Source organism: Orcinus orca, chromosome 5 (assembly GCF_937001465.1).
Source record: "Orcinus orca chromosome 5, mOrcOrc1.1, whole genome shotgun sequence".
Taxonomy (NCBI): domain Eukaryota; kingdom Metazoa; phylum Chordata; class Mammalia; order Artiodactyla; family Delphinidae; genus Orcinus; species Orcinus orca.
In genome coordinates, this window is record NC_064563.1 from 14,066,043 (window position 1) to 14,080,459 (window position 14,417).

The following is a 14,417-nucleotide window of genomic DNA, read 5'->3' on the forward strand; positions in this document are numbered from 1 at the left end:
GTAATCAATTATTGTAAAGTTTTTCTCTATAGATGGAGAAATTTCAATTTTATATTTAAGTTCATTCATTCACTTATTAAATAGCGTTAAGTTAAAATAAAGCCTAACCTCGAAGAGCTGTTAGTAAACTAGCAGAGATAAAACATGTCCCCCAATAACTGTAAACCGTATAGCATGATGGATATACAGAGTTCATGGTCTCTACTGCGTGTGACTTATGGCCTTGGGCGATCTGCTTAACCTTTCTGAGCCTTTGTTTCCTCATCTATAAAATAGGGATCATAATGGGACTCTCCTTGCTTACTTTATAGAGCTGTGGGGAATATTCTTTAAGATATTACACACTTAGAAAGTTTGCAAACTGTCAAGCCCTGGGTAAGTGTTATCGTTTGTGGTTGTAATTCAATATAGAATGAGGACCTAGCCACCAGAAAGGGTTAAAAATCTCTGACAATAAGGAGTATTGGCAAGGAGGTGGAGCTATTGGAATTCTCTTACATTGCTGTTAGGGTGTGAATTAGTATAACCACTTGGGAAAAATGTTTGGTAGTATTGATATCTCCAAAGCCAAACATTTAAATACCTTATGACCCAGTAATTCTATTTGTGAGGTGAAATATGAGTACCTATATCCAACAAAAGACATGTACAAAAATAACCATAGAAGTCTTATTTGTAATAGCCAAAACACAGAAAAATGTCCATTTACAGTACAATTGTTAAATAAATTATGGTATAGTCATACAATGGGGTACTCCGCAATAAAAAAGAACACATGATTGGGCTTCCCTGGTGGCGCAGTGGTTGAGAGTCCGCCTGCCGATGCAGGGGACACGGGTTCGTGCCCCGGTCCGGCAAGATCCCACATGCCGCGGAGCGGCTGGGCCCGTGAGCCATGGCCGCTGAGCCTGCGCGTCAGGAGCCTGTGCTCCGCAACAGGAGAGGCCACAGCAGTAAGAGGCCCGCGTACCGAAAAAAAAAAAAAAAAAAAAAAACCACATGATTGATATGCACAATCTGATGAATCTCAGAGACGTGATGTTGGGTGAGAGAAAACATACAAAAGAGTGGGTACTATATGGCTCCGTTTGTATGACGTTCTAAAACAGGCAAAACCAATGTCGGGTGAATCAGAATAGAGGTTATGTTTGGAAGGGAATTTTAACTGGAAGGGGAACAAAGAAACCTCCTGGGATGCTGGAAATGTTCTACATCTTGATCTGGGTGGAGGATTACAAGTGTGATGTGTGTGTAAAAGTTCATCAAGCCTAAGATTCATATACTTTAATGTAAATTATACTCTTAATTTAAAACAGGTGATAAGAGTGCCAAGAAAAGTGCTATAGGACAGCAGTCCCCAACCTTTTTGGTGTCAGGGACCGGTTTTGTGGAAGACAGTTTTTCCAAGGACCAGGGGTGTGTGGGGGTGTGTGGGCATGGTTCAGGCTGTAACGTGAGCGATGGGGAGTGCAGATGAATCTTCGCTCGCTTGCCTGCCGCTCACCTCCTGCTGTGCAGCCCAGTTCCTAACAGGTCACAGGCTGGTACTTGTCCGTGGCCCCGGGATTGGGGATCCCTGCTATAGGAGCTCAGAAGAGGGAATAATGCTTTTACTTGGGAGAATCAATGAAGGCTTCTTGGAAGGAGTGATATTTGGACCATGGTGCATTTTGAATATGGTAGAAGATGGGTCAGAACTTTCCAGGCTTAGGGAACAGAGTGATCAAAGTCACAGAGCTGGGAAAACATGGTACTTTTAGGGTAAGTGATGAGTGGTCACATCAGAAAGGCTCTTGGAGTACATGAATGGAGCTGTGAGTCAAGGTAGATCAGATTGTAGATATGATCAAAGTAGATCAGATTGTAGAGGGCTTTGTTTTGTAGCATAGACATTGATACCACAGAAGCCTTCTGAATGGAGCTGTAGTGTGACCAGACCTTTGGGAAGATTAGATGATAAATTATAGAGGGGAGAGAGGGGGACTTGGGTTATCAACCTGGAAACTTTATAAAATCCATGCCTGAGGTTGTAAGACCTGAGCCAAGGTGACAGCACTGGGCAGCATGGAAGGGTGAGAATGAACTCGACAAGCTGAAATGACCAAACTTGACATTAAGCAGATTGTGAGATGTGCTAGGAGAAGGTCAAAGATGAACCTGTTCATCACCTGAGGGTGAGCAGAAGTTGGAAATACAGGTTTGAAGCAGTAGTGCTGTGTTTAATTACGAATATGCTGAGTGGAATATGGAGAGAAAGAGATACAGAAGGAGGAAAAGAAGGAGATGGAGGAGGAGGAGACAGAGGGAGGGAAAGCAGAGGAAGGGGAAGGGCAAGGAGAAGGAGAAGAAAACATTAGAAATGAGGGCCTAGATCTTGGGGAAACAGAAAGAATTGTCATTGTGCATGTGATGGTTAATTTTATGTCAATCTGAGTGGTCCATGAGTTGTTCTTTTAGCATATGGCATGGACACATAAATAATAATGTATAAAGCTAAGAGTATGCACAGTTCACTCAAAACTACCTTGAGACTGTAGCACTAAAACTCCTTCCTCATGCTGTGTTAACACAAAACCCCAACCTCGGTGACTTAGGACAGTCGCAGATCAGCTGCGAGTCTTCCCGTCCCACTGCCTACTCTGAAGGAGCAGCTCTTGTCTGGGACATGCTTTCTCCTGGAAGAGGGAAAAGCAAGAGAGTTAGGGGAAACACTCAATGGTTCTTAAAGATTCTGCTCAGACATGACAGTTGCCTGGTCTGTTTGCATGCCATTGACCCAAGCAAGTCACGTGACCAAGCCCAGTGGAGGTGCCTCTTCCTCCCAAGGCAGACACCTGCTGCCAGGCACAAGAGGTGCAAATATTTGGGAACAAGAATACAGCCTACCACAGTGCTTCCCTCAGCTTTCTACTTAAATCTGTCAAACTATAACCAATAAAATAGATCTGTCTATGAAGGATTATTCCAGCCTTTTCCTCTTATGGTCTAGAGCAGGGGTCCCCAATCCCTGGGCCATGGACCTGTACTTGTCTGTGGACTGTTAGGAACCGGGCCACACAGCAGGAGGTGAGTAGCGGGCGAGCAAGCAAATCTTCATCTACTGCTCCCCATCGCTCCCCATTGCTCGCATTACTGCCAGAACCATTACCCCTCCCATCCGTGGAAATATTGTCTTCCACGAAACCGGTCCCTGGTGCCAAAAAGGTTGGGGACCGCTGGTCTAGAGTATATATTCAAATGCATTTTGAAAATTACATAGACTGCTTACAAATGAGTTAGGAATTACTTTGGAATAAAGAAGAAGATGGATTTGGCTCTTCTGTTGCAAATTTCCTTGCAAATTTTTTTAGTGCATGTGGTGGTTAATTTTATGGGTCAATTTGAGTGGGCCATGAGTTGCCCAGATTAAATATTGCTTCTGGGTGTGTCTGTGAGGGTGTTTACAGATGGGATTGTAACAGGGAAGAGCCAATTTTGACTCCATGTTGGATCTGTTTCTTTGACTTCAGCCTTTGCTTTTTGTTGCTTTTGTTACTGTAATCACACATAATGGCCTGCCTCAGGAACCCTACCCACGTGTGAATGGCTGCAAGAAAGAAGAAATTACACATCCCCTCCCTGAGGCTGGCCATTCCAGGAGATGTTTTGCAAGGCTGTTGGCCCTTTTTACTCTCCCTCTCTATTCTGCCTTTTTACTTTACTTCCCCCTCTAATTCTATAAAAGAAACGGGCATCCAGACCCCGATAAGATAGTGTTCTGGGAGGACCCTAGTCTGCCATCTTCTCAGTCTGCCAGCTTTCCGAATAAAGTCACTATTCCTTACCTCAATACCTCGTCTCCTGATTTATTGGCCTGTTGGCAGCGAGCAGAGTGAGCTTGGACTCCGTAACCGGATTAGAATTTGGATCAGTAGACTCTGTAGATTGCCCCCTCCAGTGTGGTTGGACACATCCATCCCTTGAAGGTCTGAAAAAAACAAAAGGCAGAGGAAGGAGGAATTTGCCCCCTTTTTCCTGCCTCACTGGGGAGCTGGGATGTCTCATCCCATCTTCTTCTGCCCTTGGACTGAAGGACCTAGATCATTGACTCACCAGGTCTCAGGCCTTCAGACTAGGACTGAATTATACCACCAGTTTTCCTGGGTCTTCAGCTTGCATACAGCAGATCTTGGGACTTCTCAGCCTCCATAATTTCTTGAGCCAGTTCCTTATAATAAATCTCCATTTGTATCTATATCCATATCTGTATCTTCTATTTGGTTCTGTTTCTCTGGAGAACCCTGACTAATACAGTGCAGCAGCAGAGGAGATAAAGAAGACCTTGGAAAAACTAAGAAGAATGAAGTTACAGAAGAAATGAAGATTTTGTTTACTCCTTTGGAGCTTTCCTGTACTTATTTTAATTTGGTTTATTTATACATTTGTAATATTCTAAAACTATGGCATATGGCATACACACTTATAAATAATGTTGCTAAAAGCTGAGAATTTTCACAGTTCACTGAAAGCTGTCTTGAGAATGTAGCTCTAAGACTCCTTCCTCCCCCCTGGGCCTGAACCTCTGGCACGTAGACAGAGCTAAGTTTGTTAAAGCTGTTTGTGTCCAGAGGCTCATCACCAAGTCCACCAAGCCTCCATAAACTGGGCCAGTATTTGAGTGACTTAGAGCCTTTCTTCTTTTTGGTCCAATTAATTAGCTAATCTTGAAATGTCTCTGGATGCCACAGCAGAACTGGGCATGAGGGAACTTCTTAGGGGCAGAGAAAAGAAGGCTCTGGAGGCAAAAAAGTCTCCTCCTTTTTTGCCCCCAGTGCTAACACAGAAAACACAAAACAAAACAAACACACACCCCCAACTCACTTCTGTTGAAGGGGTTCTAGATTTTTTACAATGAAGCACAGAGCAGCTTCTCTGCAGGGATCTCATTTGCTGGTGTTCTTGGTGCTTTCACAGTGGAGGAGAGAACAGGGCTGGGGCACTTTCCCTAAGATGAGTGCCTTGTCACCTAGCAACCCACACCTTTCCCCAGCCACTTGGTGAGGTATTGTGTTAGAATGGCTAAACATTTCCCAAAAGGTGGTATGAGGAATTCATTTTTAACATATTTGTTGAATCTATCAAATATGTAGCAAATGTTTTATAGGCTCCCAGGGAAAGGACCTACTAAATGTGGCAGGGGATGGAGGTGTGCTCCCCCAGGTCTGGAGATGGAAAAGCAGAGAGAAGTTCTGTCTGTGGTGTTGTGGGAGATTCCTGCTTTCTCCTGGCTCCCACTTCTTGGGATGTCCTAAGGTCACTTTTTCAAGGAGACCCCACTCCAGTACCAGGTGTCGGAAACTCCTACTGTGTAGCTACATTTGAGAAGGACCTGGCATCACTCCTGGCTTATAGCACAGAGGGCTTATCATGGTCCTGGGGTCCCAGGACACCAATGAGGAAGCCAGGCAGGAGCCGCCTCAGAGTCTAGGACGAAGGCCACATGGCAGAGACCAGCAACAGGAGCTGCCTGGGCTGTGCATCACCACGGAGCCATTGCTCATGCCAGCACCTTCGGCAGGAAGAGTCTGCAGGCCACCCTGAGACCCTGCCGGACAAATACAGACCTGTGGGGAGGGAGCTGAGGTTTCAGAAACTATTCAGATAAGGGCTTAAGGGGAAATGAAGGTTAAACTGTCCATACTGTCTCCACAGTCCTACTCTGGCTCAGAGCCTGAGAAACACTTGCTGTGGCTGCCTCCACAGACCTCACTCTGCTGTGGTCCTGGAGGGTGAGGGTTTGTACAATGACCTGATGGGGAGTTGGAGGCAGGAACTCGACCATGGGTTTGACCACCACTGTCATCCATTCTTAATCAGGGCACTTAACTCTCTTGGGCATCATGAAAATAGAAATTATGGGGACATAGGTGGAGAGCTATTTGAGTTTGTTAGAAGAAAGATTTTATGTCAACTGTTTGCTAGTCACCTTGTTATTTCTTGGACTTGATTTCTAAATACTTCAAAGGAAAAAATATTAACAAAGCACATGAAAGGACTTTCTTTCTGGAACGATTTTTGCTTACTGTAGCCACAAAGTCAAATTATACTTAAAAAATTTACCAGGTAGCTTGATATCTGGTCTGTTGCATACATTTTATTGTTCTATTACCACAGCACCAGCCAATTACTTCCCATAACTGCTTTCTAACATACTGTTTGCCTTGTTCTTAAAATACCTAGTGGTTATTTACTTATTTACATATTTATATATGTGGGGACTGTTAATGTATTATATCTATAACTCATCTTCTACTTGCCTAGTCTAAGTATCAATATTATTTTTCATTACTTGGACTGAATAATTTTCACTAACCATTATTCCAATTTCTAAATCTTTGTTTCTGCTGCATCTTATCTGCTTTCAAACATATCTAATGAATTCTTAATTTTAATTATATTTGTTTCAATTCTAGAATTTCCATTCAGTTCTTTTAAAAAATTGTTTATAGAATCTAGTTTTCTCATTGTGTAATTATTTCCTTGAATATATCATAGTTACTTTAAAATCCTTGTCCAATAATTCCAGTAGGTGGATCACATAAGGATTTGTTTCTTTTTTATTTGTTTGTTTTGTTTTTGGTCATTTGGTCTTGTCTCTTGGCATGCCTGTAGTTTTTGAGTGAATGTTGGACAATATATGTAAAATAGTGTAGAGATGTTGGATGATATTATCTTCCTCTGGAGAGGATTTGATTTTTTTTGCTGGCTGGTAGTAGATGCAGATCACCTTGATCCATTTAGGACTGAGATAGTTTAAGGCTAGGTTTGTGAGGGCTGGTCTATTTCCAGTTTGCCTTTATTTCCAGTGTTCAGGGTTTTCAGCTGAAGGCTTTAGTTATTTACCAAGACCCCTCCTCAGCTTTGTGAATCTACTGAAAACTCTGCTTAGTTTTTTACCTCTTAGCAGCTGCTTTCTCCCGAATGTCTTGCCCCGGAACAGCTTAGGATTCAGCAAATGCCTCAGGATAAAATCTATTCAGAATGTCAGACTTACTTCTCTTCTGTTCCCTTTTCTCTGGGAAATTTGCCCCTTGAGTCCTGGTTGCCTTTTGTATCTCTGAACTACAGATTTTGTTTTCCATCCCCAGTGAAACTGCTGCAAGCTCTGGGCCACGACACTCTGCTTCTGCCAAATGCCTGAGACGAAAACACAGTGGGAAGTGCTTGCTCATCTCAGTGCATCTCTTTTCTTTTAGGTTTTGGCCCCTCAAGTGCTGCCTGCCTTTGTTCACCTTGACTGATCTCTGATATCTTCAAAGAGCTGTTAAAAAAATTTACCCAAATTTTACGTTGTTTAAATTTTGTAGTAGTCTCGATACAACTGTGGAAGGTGGGCGGTTTAGTGTGATATAAGCTTACTTCATCATAGTTGGAAGCTGAGGTCTTAATCTTGAGTTTTTTATTTCAATGGTCACATTTTCCCCTGAGATATTCTATTTGGTTGTTTCTCAAATCAGCATCGTCTTTTCTTTTGATAATATTCTGTTTCTATCTCGTGTTTTCTATTCTTTATTATTTTAATCATTTGAAATATACTTATTTTATAGTGTATATCCTATTAAGTTATTTGAAATTCTCAGGGGTTTATTTATTTATTTTATTGGAGTAAAATGGCTTTACAATGTTGTGTTAGTTTCTGCTGCACAACGAAGTGAATCAGCTATATGTATACCTATATCCCCTCCCTCTTGGACCTCCCTCCCACCCCTCACCCCCCATGCCACCCATCTAGGGTGCCACAGAACACTGAGCTGAGCTCCCTGTGCTCTACAGCAGGTTCCCCCTAACTATCTATTTGACATAAATACACTAAATACATGGTAGTGTATTTATGTCAAACCTAATCTCCCAATTCATCCCACCCTCCCCTTCCCCCCTTTGTCCACATGTTCATTCTCTACGTCTACGTCTCTATTCCTGTCCTACAAATAGGTTCCTCTATATCATTTTCTAGATTCCACATATATATGATATTTATTTTTCTCTTTCTGGCTTACTTCACTCTGTATGACAGACTCTAGGTCCATCCACATCTCTACAAATGACCCAATTTCGTTCCTTTTTATGGCTGAGTAATTCCACATCCATACAGCTACTGCATATTTGAATTCCATATCCACATCCTCTTTATCCATTCACCTATTGTTGGACATTAAGTTGTTTCCATGTCCTGGCTATTGTAAATAGTGCTGCAATGAACATTGAGGTACATGTCTCTTTTTGAATTATGGTTTTCTCAGGGTATATGCCCAGTAGTGGGATTTCTGGGTCATATGGTAGTTCTATTTTTAGTTTTTTAAGGAACCTCTATACTGTTCTCCATAGTGGCTGTATCAATTTACATTCCCACCAACAGTGCAAAAGGGTTCCTGTTTCTCCACACCCTCTCCAGCATTTACTGTTTGTAGAGATTTTGTTGATGGCTATTCTGACCAGTGTGAGGTGATACCTCGTAGTTTTGATTTGCATTTCTCTAATAATCAGTGATGTTGAGCAGCTTTTCATGTGCCTTTTGGCCATCTGTATGTCTTCTTTGGTAAAATGTCTATTTAGGTCTTCTGCCCATTTTTTAATTGGGTTGTTTGTTTTTTTTGATATTGAGCTCCATGAGCTGTTTGTATATTTTGGAGATTAATCCTTTGTCCATTGCTTCATTTGCAAATATTTTCTCCCATTCTGAGGGTTGTCTTTTCATCTTGTTTATGGTTTCCCTTGCTCTACAAAAGCTTTTAAGTTTAGCTAGGTCCCATTTGTTTATTTTTGTTTTTATTTCCATTACTCTAGGAGGTGGGTCAAAAAAGATATTGCTGTGGTTTATGTCAAAGTGTGTTTTCCTCTCAGAGTTTTATAGTGTTCGGTCTCATATTTAGGTCTTTAATCCATTTGGAGTTTATTTTTGTGTATGGAGTTAGGTAGTGTTCTAATTTCATTCTTTTACATGTAGCTGTCTAGCTTTACCAGCACCACTTATTGAAGAGGCTGTCTTTTCTCCACTGTATGTTCTTGCTTCCTTTGTCATAAATTAGGTGACCATATGTGTGTGGGTTTATCTCTGGGCTTTCTATCCTGTACCATTGATCTATATTTCTGTTTTTGGGCCAGTACCATACTGTCTTGATTAGCTTTGAAGTATAGTTTTATTATATATTATCTGCTGATTCAGTTTGCATTTGCTTCTGCCAGATGCCTCAAGAGGGTATTAACAGCTGAGAACCAATTTTTATGTTAATTTCTTTGTTTGGGATGTCTTAAGCCATACAGCTACCACATATTTGAATTCCAAATGTAAGTGAGCAGAGAGACATGGTTGCAAAATATGAAGGGAGAGATTTTTTTTCTCCATTTTGTTTACTTGTGAGTGAATGTTTCTTGGGTTGTATTTTCACTTAAGATATGGACTGCATATAAGATTCTGACTTTAGGTGTTTATATTAGTTCCAACTCTCCACATTACATGGCCTCAAGGTCTTGGCTGCTGTGAGTTCTGAGTTCCTCGGGCTGCTGAGACATCAGCACCTATTGCTCCCTCTGATTTTCAGTTTTCTTTTTGTATAATCCCAAATGATTTGCCTCATTTTCTTGGGGGTTCAGTTGTGTTATATGTGAAGAGACTTACATACTTTATTCAACATTTCTGGGTGTTTTTTTAGGCAAAGGTTTTCAAGTTGTCTGATTTTTCATAATTTCAGAAATGAAAGTCTTAACTGACATAATTTACATTGCTGGGTTACAGTAAAAAGTGTTATCTATTATTAAATATCATCATCAACATTATTTCCACATATATATAAAATGTGAATATTTGGATTATAATATATATATTATATTATAAATATAAAAATATATATGCATGTAATAGATTATATATAGTATATAATAGATTATAAAGCTTTGTGATAACTCCTCTGTGAACTGGGTGTATGGTTACTGGATATAGTACAATGTAGATCATGCTACTAAAACAATAAAATCTGGCCTATTGAAATAGCTGGAAGTACATCACCCTTCTCTCAACTACATGTTTCTCTGTCTTTAAAACCTTTGTTTTAAAACTCTGATTTTCTCAGTGAAATTGGAAAATGTTGTGGCTTTGAAGCTTTTAAACATTTAAAGATATATCTCTGGGAGTGTATATTTATGTGTGAATCACTTCACATTCACTCATATATATTATTTATATTTGGATTTTAAAATTTTGTATTTGCATGAAATTGTATATCCTTTTTTTCCTTTTGTAGGAGGGTACTTCCATCGAGACTTGAAATCAAAGAATATATTTCTGAAAAATAATCTACTTAAAATTGGTAAGATTTTAAGAATATGTATTCTATGAGAGAGTATATTCTAGATGTTATTAATATATCAAATTGGAGTATAAAGTACCTAAAAGTGTTAGAATAATCATTGGTTTATTCAAACTTACTAAATTTTTGTTCTTGATTGGTTGTGCCCAACAACAAAAAAACCAATTATTTTGTTTCTGATTATCTGATATAAACTGAGGTATAAAACATTTGCTACATATTAGATAGATTCAACAAATATCTTTTGAGTTCCTATTCCATGCCATGCGCTAACCATTAATAAATGATTAGACTTGTTTTACTAGTTTGATTACTACAGTTTTCCCACTCCCCTACTTATTTTATCACAAGCAATTAACAGTTATCACAGATAATTAAAATGTTGATGTAGTTAGTTCTCCTTTAGAACTGTACCTACACTCACAACAGTTACTGGATTGTTTGATCTTATGTAGGTGTTCTTAGAGGGGGAATCATAAAAGCATGCAACTAATTAGACAAGTATACTGAAGCTGATAGATTCAAATTTTTATAGTCATGTTCTTGAAAAGTCTCAGGTTTTTTGTTTGAAATTTCTTTATTGTAAATGAAGAACAAACTCTCCCCCCGCCAGATAAAATTGCAAGTCATAATATTCAGTGCTTCCAGAATCATTCTGTTTGTTGTTATTCAGACTTGAAATAGCTTTTTGTTTCAAGTTGCTGGTTTTCCATAATTCCAGGAAATAAAGTTTTAGCTTACATAATTCACTTTCCTGTCTTCAAAGTCTTCTTTCTCCTATAAGGCTTTTATTTTTAAAGCTATTCACCAGTATTGTATAATTTAAAATGTGTGACTTTTCTTTCCCTTTAAAATGGTATGAATCATTGCATATTAAAATTGTCAAATTCGACAGTTGTTAATTTCTAGTACAGTACTGATTTTTGTGATTTAAAGTATTCATAAAAATTAATTATTATTTCAAGGGGATTTTGGAGTTTCTTGACTCTTAATGGGATCCTGTGATCTAGCCACCACTTTAACTGGAACTCCCCATTATATGAGCCCAGAGGCTCTGAAACACAAAGGCTATGACACAAAGTCGGATATCTGGTAAGTGGGCATGGGCTGGTGCAGGCTCCTTATTCATTTGCTACCCTGAGAGACAGTGCATTTTGTTTTTAGGCTCATTTACTTACTATATCCACTCACTTTATCCTTTTTAAATATTAGTTATTCTGTAAGTAGTGTAAAAGAAGGTCTTTTGGATTAGAAACTTGATATATTCCATTAAATTGATTTCAAAAATTCTCTTTATTCATAGATTAAATGCTTGGTTTGGATTTTTTCTTCTTGAACCATGAAGGAAAGTTCCTAATGTATCATAAACATTAAATTTTGATATGTTTCTGCTAGTCTATTACATAAAGCATTTGTAATTCTAAACACTGTGCTTTATTTTTTTTTAAGGTTAACTTCTACCTCTGTGGGAAATATATAGCTTACCTTTATTTTTTGTCTTCTTGTTGCTTTTAAGAATTTTTACTAAAGATATTAGCTTTAAGGATCAACTTAAATTTAAAAAAATTCTGGGTTCTCGGTTACAGATACATTTGAGATTTCTCAGCTTCTTTGAGCTCTTTTCCAAAGGAATTTCTCCTTCCTCATTGGGGAATCAGTTTAAATCTCAGTGCAAAAAGCCATGTGGAAAATTGTATTCTGTTGATAGCAATAGATCCTAATTGGGGAAATTTTCCTTTCCTTTGAAGGAGAATCTTATATAATTTTCAACTTGTTAAGGGTTGAAAGGACAATTTAGCTGAGAACTTGTTAATTAAGTAAATAATTATTGTATGCAAATCAACTTAAGTAGTTCTGAGCTTTCAAAGATGAGCAGTGTGAAATATTGTGTCTGCTTCATTGTTCTAAAGAAGATAAAGTAGAAAATTACTTTTTCTCTGGTTAGGGAAAAATAAGCACAGCAGGGGTTATGCCTTGGGATTTTCAACAAGGTCATTACTCCTGTTCTTGCTCTGGTTCCTCCCAAGTGGGAGAGAACACTGTCACGATTAGGTCTGGCTAGGGCAGATCCCTATCCATCCTGCGCCTTCAATCACTCTTGGGATTATACATTTCTAGGTTCTTCAGTGGTTTTTTTCATTGTTAACTAGTTTCTTCTCTGGTGGTCTTTTCCAATTCACCTATCATCTTTTCTCAATCACGACGTTCCCTGATTCCCTCCAAAAAACAAAAACAAAAACCAGACAAAACCCTCAAGGTATGTTCAGATGAATGAGTTTCTTTAAACTTTGCTTCATTGAACATCTACTATTTGCCCATGGCTGTTCAATAACCCTTAGCGTGTAAAATCAAAAGTGATAGGATTCCTGACCCTCAGTAAAAATCTTCTTGCTCTTTTTGGTGTACCTTTCTCCAGTTAGAGAAAAACTAGTCTTGGGCTTTGGATTGAATTTGAGGTAACATACCTAAATCTCTCTTCACACTTATTTTTATTATTATTATGGACATTTAAAAATAGATTTAAATATAAAATTTCTTCATGATTAAGTTTACATGGTATCTCAGGAAGATGTTACATCATGTCATTTGAATGAAGAGTAAATTAATTTTATGAAGCTCATCATTTAAGTCTTTGGAATTATGTATAGCAAGAAAGCTGACTCCTTTTGACAGGTGTCTATATTTGCTTGCCAAATCGGATGGACGTCACCTAGAAAACAAAGGCAAAGGAGCCCACAGAGAGGAGGGCATAGAGTCTTTTGTTTCAGTTGTGTTTTGCAAGCGTTAGGTCAGCTCTCCTTGCAGAGATTACCAACTACTCAGAAAGTTCTAGGCAAGGATTTATCATCATCATGACCCCAAATAACCACCTTATTGTGAATTTAGTAATTACCTTAGTTGTATCCAAATGAAAATGGGCTTAACTGGTAATGAAATGTCTACTGTTGAACCTAAAGTGGAAAGAATAACAGGGAAATATAAATTATAGTGGCAGATATATAAGTGTAGTGCGTCATCTTTCGGAGACACTCTTAGAAAATTTAGATTGAATGGGGTTGAGAATTTTTCCACTGAATCTCAGCGTGTAACGTCTGTTTACTGTGGAATATTGTCTTAGGATTGGAAACACTTATGAATAATTGACAGGTGTTTTGCTTTAGCATTAATGGCTGTACATATTTATTTATAATGCTTAAAGAAGAAGAATTGTTATAATACTAACTATATTTTCATCTGTTAATGCTCGCCCATATGTAACTTTGTCCTCCTTCTTCAACCTGCTTAAAACTTTTGGGATTCATTTATTTACAGCAATCAAGTACAGGAAGTCCCTTTCTTAAAACTGGGTTAGGTTCTAAAAGTTTATACACAATTATTCGGAAAGTTAGGATAATTAGGTTCACTGAGGACAATACTTTGAACATGGCTGATTTGTATAAGCTATTGCTGAACACCTTTTTCCCCCCACAGGAAAAATATAATATATGAGTTGGGTTCCTAGACTAGTTCTTTAAATTGGTTTAAACTATGAATAGTTAGAACTTATTATTTTTGTAGGAGAAACAAATAAAGGACAATGACAATATTATTGGAATAATGGTACTGTAAGCAGAAAGGAAACAGACTATTCATTTTTGGCCTTATTTGTCATGTTGTGAGAGGTCACCAGATGGCCATACATTCTTTGGGTGATTTAAGTGGAGTTAATGGTGGTGGGGAAAGTATAATGGGATGCTCTCAAAGTTTTGTTCAGGGGTCTGGTATGGTAGTTGCCTGGGTAGGGGACACTGGAGGAGTCTAGTTCACACCCAGCATTGGAGTCAGGGTGTAGTGACCTTGGATGGAAATGTTAGACAAGGCTTAGCTTCAGGTGGAAGAAAACAAAGAGGAACCAGCACCTGCCTGGTCTGCCAGGACTAAGAAAGTATCCTCACAGAAGAGCATTCCCAGGGTTGACAGGGTAAGGGGGTAGAGAGGAAAACAAGCTTGTTTTCTGGTGAAGGATTTAGGAAAAGGGAGAAACAGGCCAACCTGACAGCAGGTTCTGTAGCTAATGTGGGACCTCAAGTAGCT

The 14,417-nt window shown here is 38.9% G+C and overlaps 1 protein-coding gene across 1 annotated transcript in view; it reads left to right on the forward strand.

The window, feature by feature from the left end:
• Positions 1–14,417, forward strand: part of NEK11 (NIMA related kinase 11) — a 111,261-nt gene that overhangs the window by 63,452 nt on the left and 33,392 nt on the right.